Source organism: Lycium barbarum, chromosome 5 (assembly GCF_019175385.1).
Source record: "Lycium barbarum isolate Lr01 chromosome 5, ASM1917538v2, whole genome shotgun sequence".
Classification (NCBI taxonomy): Eukaryota; Viridiplantae; Streptophyta; class Magnoliopsida; order Solanales; family Solanaceae; genus Lycium; species Lycium barbarum.
In genome coordinates, this window is record NC_083341.1 from 136,135,637 (window position 1) to 136,142,161 (window position 6,525).

Genomic DNA, 6,525 nt, shown 5'->3' on the forward strand with positions numbered 1-6,525 from the left:
TTATGGTCATGTACGGTACTACTATATAAATAAGCTTTAGTAATGGAAGGTTCCTATTAGAAAAAGGGTAAGAAAACATGATGATTGTCGCTAGAGGTACAAATGGCTCTATCATCCCATGGCTCTTCTATCTTATGTTATTTCTTATGCTTCTACATTATTCGTACTGACGTCCTTTTGTTTGTGGACGCTGCGTCATGCCCGCAGGTGGACAGGGAGATAGACTTGATCCGTAGACTACTTGTTCGGAGATTGCATAGAGGAGCTCCATTTGATTCGGAGCTGCAGCTGTTGGTACTATTCTTTTGTGTATCTACATATGGGCATGGCGGGGTCCTGTCCCGTCTATATGATGTTACATAACATACTCTCTTTAGAGGCTCGTAGACAGTTGTGTATAGTTGTCTTTTAGCCTTGTTGGCTCATATTTTGTATATTATTTTGTTACCCTCGTCGGCTTGTGTATATATACATGGGCATAGTTGTTGATGTTGATATAGAAGTGTCTTTGCCCAATGAGATCAGTGTTATGGATGCGTAGGAATCATGAGTAGGCCATGTGGCTCACCTAAATGTGAATGTGAATGTACGATGATAGGTGCCCAGGTGGGTTAGCTCCGGGTGCCCGTCATGGCCATCCGGTTGGGTCGTGACATTTTCCTACACTTTAAACATGTATTTAGTTTAATCATAATATTTTATTATATAAGAATTTCTCATTTTTATTTTAGTTTAATATTTATTCTTCCACTTTAAAATATCTTAAAATTACATAAAAAAAACTTTTGATTTATAATTCTAATTAGTCTTTGACCAATATATTTAATTATACTTAGTTTTGGATAAACTTCGTGAGGGTGTAAGCGTAGAATTTTTGTGATATAGAGAGTTTAAGTGTTTTATTTTAAAATACAGGAGGGATATTATATTACATTAGTGTTTAGTGTAATTAACACTTCTTCTTTTTTATAGGCAATTTTTTTGACTATTATTGTTACTCCATTTATTTTCGTTTATGGTATTTGTATACAAAAAGTTTTTTTTTTTTTTAAAATAGTATTAAAAAAGAATAGGATGCGTCCAATATCCCCTAAAACCTAAGCCCTTCAGATTCTTTTCATCCCCAGCCACCACCACACCCCTCACCCGCTTCCCCCTTTGCTTCGTTAATCAAAATCAAGTTTGCAGTTTTTCACAAGCATTTTTTTTTCTCTCCACTTGTTGTTCACAAGTATTTTTACATTCTTCTTTAAGTTTCTATAATCGTAGGCATTGAAGCAATTGTCTTCTTTATTTATTTATTTATTTATTTATTTATTTATTTATTTATTTATTTATTTATGTAGATTGGTTCTCATCGATATAAGGCGAGCAATGGTGATTTAATTTATATTGAGAGTGAAGTTATGCGAAGTCGACGACAAGGTAAGTTAAACTTTTTCTTTTCCGATGTTGTGACAGAGTTGATCTTTTTTGTTATACATATCACTAACAGAGGCTAAGTTAGTCTATGGTTGTGTCGTATAAATATTTATGTTTCAGAAATGATTCAATAGTCATAATGTAGTTAAAATCAAATGCTTATTATTATTGCAAATGATAACATCGGTTCGATAGGTTTTTCTGTTATGGATCTATAATTCTTCCATGAAGGATAATGAAGTGTTGCAGATATGCTTGTTCCTTGATTAAAACATGCTTAGAAAAAGCTTTTAGTGGAAAAGATTGAATTGCTTGGAACTTGCGATCCATTTTAAGATTATCGAGTTTCATTATCTTACAAAAATTGTTCATATAAGAATGATAAGGAGATTTTAGTAAAGATAATGCTTTTCTATAAAGTATATGATCATATGTACCGTTATATACATGATACAATTATTTTTGCTTTTTGGTTTAATTTACTTTGTTGAAATTGACAGGCAAATTTGTGGAATTATTGGAGCAACAATTCAAACTATGGTACAATTGGAGATAATGGCGGAAGAAAAAAGAGAAGACTATCCGGCTTTGTATCTTAAGGAAGACACTACTATTGTAATTGTTGTCATAGAAAAATTATGTGTGAATATTTTGAAATTTAACTATGTAATTATGTGTAAGTTGAAACCTATTTTGGAATCTAAAATTTTGAGTTTTCGCTACGTTATAGAAATTCTTGAGTTAACGACGCTTATGGCGTATTCTTCAATTTGTAGCAATGGAATTTATGTAATCTTCAATTAGGATAGTGGTAGATTTTGAAGAAAAAAATTGTCTTCTTAATTTCTTAAAGCTATATTCATTTTGTTGTTGTGGCTGTTTTTTTTTTTTTTTAGATCACCAATGGTGGGGATTAGGCATTGCCTAATCTATGTATTAACAGTAACAAAAATACATAGGTGGTATTAGAGGCGGATTCAGAATTTAAATTCGAGGGGTTCAATCTTAAGATTTTTAGTATTGAACCCATACATTTTTTAAAGTTATGAGTTCATATCTACTATTTACTACAATTTTAATAATTTCTTACACATATATTTTTGCTCCCCGATGAAAGTTAGGGGTTCAAGTGAACCCGACTTGATATGCTAGATAAGCCCCTGGGTGGTACCCTATCTTTTTGTGGAGGCCACCTTGAGAAATAAGAAGGATGAATAATTCATCCTTATACAAAAGAGTCACAATGCATAAATACATGGGATTGTTGTTGTTGTTGTACACTCATTTGGAAACAGATTAAATGGACTAAATGACATTTATTTAACCTGAAATGAGTAACTTCTAAAACTGGATGTCTACGGCCAAAGAGTAGTTGGAGAGTTTTTATTTTTTGATTTTCTATCTAGTGTCCAGTATTCATTTTGAAATTCCGCCTAATCTGGATTAACACCGAATTTTTGATTGGGAATTTAGTGTTTGATTCTCACTTTAGGGTCTGCCTAATCATTTAGATTCACGTCGTGTAAGACCCGTTGAAGCGGAAAACATTGTCTATCCGGATTTTTTTTATTCTTAAAATTCGAACCCGAAATTTTTAATCAATTGTGGAGAGATCTTATCCATCCAACATCTCTAGTAAGTAGTTGGAGAGTTAAGAATGTAACAAAAAGTGGATGCACAAAAAAATCAAGTCGTTCGCATAAGAAGTCAAAAATCACTTTTGACGTTAGTCATAGTAATCGTATCTTTCGCACGAGCATTTGAGGGCTGTGACGACGGTACAAATTTGTGTTTTTTTTAATCCAATAGTCCATTTTAATTTGTTAATTCTATTTATTTCTGTTATTTTTTTGTTTGCCATCCGGTATCAGATATACGCATAGGAGCTCGACTAATCTAGATTCGCGTCGCGCAGGGTCCATTCAAAGGAGGCGCTCCTTATCAAGGATTTTTCATATCCAGAGCTCGAACCCGAGACTTCTAATAAAGGGAGAAGCGGCCTCATCCGTTGCACCAAATTTTTTTATGGTACTTTTTTCTGTTTGTTACAATGCGTCACTGACTTTATCTTAAGAAAATATAATAAATTCTTAAAAACTGACAAAATAAAAGTGGCATAAGAATCAAAGTTAGATTAATAAATGAGTTCAAATGCAATTGAATTATATGAATTGTTAGGTTAATTACTACATTTGTGTGTAGTTGAATTGCAAATACTCTAGAACTTAACATTAAATTCTTAAACTTCATCTATAATTTGAATTGTTGAACTTAAGATTTTAATTACATTTCACCCATTGTAATGTTGCTTAAGTTGCAGTCTGGCTAAAGATATATATGGCATAAAAAGTGATTATCATAGAAAATCATAATTATTATATTAACATATTAAAATTTAAGTTAATTACTGGTTTAGTTAATACATGAGTATAAGGGCTAAAATCTTATTCTAGCGTAATAGCTACACGATTCAACCGAAACAAGTTGATCAGCCAGCCACAGCTTTGACAGATCTGAGCTGAACCTAATTGAACCAAGTGTAAACCCCCACAAACAGCTACCATGGCCAATTGAACTCGAAGAGGATTTCATATGAAGTTTGCCTTAGGCAGACTCAATATTGGAACGGGAGGGAAACGTCAATGGTCATATAAGTTGGGGTTAAAAGTTCAATTATTGAGGCGCTTTTGGGTCAACACTCAAGGGGACAATACTTTAATAGTTCATTCTATGTCATTAACAACAGTACCCGAACTAAAACTTGCCCTAATACAATGATGAGGCAAATTTTCAAGGATGTTCAGTCCCTTTTAGGGTGAGGTAATAGCCGACGAGCTCTAGTGGTTGAACTTGAAAGGTGGTTCACTGTGAAGCTTGTTGTAGGCAAATTCCACATCACCATGAGGGAAAGTTATGGCCTTACAAGCGGAATAAGGAATTTAACTGTTTTTTTTTAATTATGCCTTTGAGATGTCGTGGACCTTTCATTTCTTCAGAATGGAATGTACAGGAAACAGGAAACAGAGGGTAAGAATAGCCTTTGGAGCAAAGCATTTACAAGATTCATATGCTTGCTTGTGGTACTCTACAGTGAGAAATGATCTCTCTAAGCAAAAATTAGATTCCCAAAAATTTACAATTGTACAAAGATGTTCTTCCTTTGTTTATTTCTAATTGATGCCATGTTTGCCTTGTCAACTGTTGATGTGTCATTTGAGTTAAAACTCAAGATAACAAAAACATGAGGCCCTAAAAATTGTCAAAAGGGACAATACCTTGACAGCTAGGTTTACGATTGAACCATTACATTAATCAACCATAACCCTCCCTCTAAACAGTCCAATTTTACCATATATAAGACCCGTCTAATTATTTAGCTTGCAACCATCTAATTCCTTCACCTACTTCTAACATGTAAGACTAAGTTATTTACAATGCTTTTCCTTTTAATTTCGTGTCGCAAAAATTGAAACAAGAGTTTTAGTCTGAATATGTGCATGATTTCAACTCAAACAATGATGACATGATATGCTCAAGCTGTAAGGAATAAAGAAAGAAAGCGATTGAATTAATTGTTAATACAACTAATGCACACCCACACGTGGTATTGAACTGTTACTCTTAAGACGTAAACATCGAATTATTTGACCTTTTGCATGCCTCATTGTTTTTCAAGATTTTCTACTCCCTCCGTCTCAAAATATTAGTTGTCCTTATTAAAAATGTTTGTGTCAAAATATTTATCGTTTTATTTACCCAAGATAAAATTAAGTAGTTTTTTCTCATTTTACCCTTGTATTAATTACATCAATTGGCTGATTTTGTGAGTTCACATGTAACATACCAACATTTAAGAGGTTTCATAATTAATTGAGTAAATATTTATTAAGGAGAGAGAACATAATGAAATATGTTAAGAGGGTAAAATAGTTAAAATGCTACCCTTATAAATATTTTCTTAATGAGCGTACATAAATGAAAAATGCGATAAATATTTTGAGACGAAGGGAGTATCAATCATCTTTAGCACTTGATAAGATATTTTTATGACGGTAGTGTTTGGTCAGCTTATATACATCTTAACTATTTTGTCGGGCGCTTAAAATAAAATTAATTGTTGAAGAAGTGTTAATTAATAAGTATGACAAAAGAGAAATGACTTAGTAAAGTATTGAAAAACGGGGGCGGAGCTAGGGGCACTAAGAATTTATATATATATATATATTAGATGTTGAATTTTCTTAGCTTTCTTTGTGTGTTTACTTCTTTAGATTTTGAATTTTTTTAGTAAACACTACTACAAACAAGCTAATATCTGATGGAAATATCTAAGGAATGCCATCAAAAATTGGCTTGTCGGTAGCATTTTCGACAAACTTTCCATCTGAAATCAGATACTTTTGACGGCATCCCAACAGAAACGTTCTTTGCAAAATTTGCACTTTTTTTATTTATGAAAATCCTATCTCATTCTTCTGACGGAAATATCTAAGGAAAGCCGTCAGAAATTGGCTCGTGGGTAGCGTTTTCGACAAATTTTCCATCTGAAATCAAATACTTTTGACGGCGTCCCAACAGAAACGTTCTTTGCAAAATTTGCACTTTTTGATTTATGAAAATCCTAGCTAATTATACAGAGTAAGGTACATACAATATATAATTCTCCAATAATAATGTGCAATAACTCCAGGGTGCACGTGGTCCACAAAATTAAGGATGAGAAAATACAGATGCATCTTCCTTAAATATCCATTCATGAACATGATCAAAACTTAAATATCCATTCATGAACATGATCAAAATATTTTATAGTCAACTAGTCTGGCCCTGTTGGTTTACCTTTTACACCACTTTAATTTGGAATTCTCTTACACGACTTTTATAAATAAGAATTGAAGGTCAAACGTGGGATGGGTGAAGAAAATGAAAAAGTAAAAGTTGAGGATTTCAGTAGTTGTCATGATCTTTTCTTAATAATCAGAATGATCATCATGATCTTGATCCCTTTTCTCCTATAGAATAACTTTCAAAGATACTAAGTTGAATGTGGACTTTGTAAGTTCATTCTGAAAGATGTAATTAGTAGAAAAGCAAGAAAGAAAT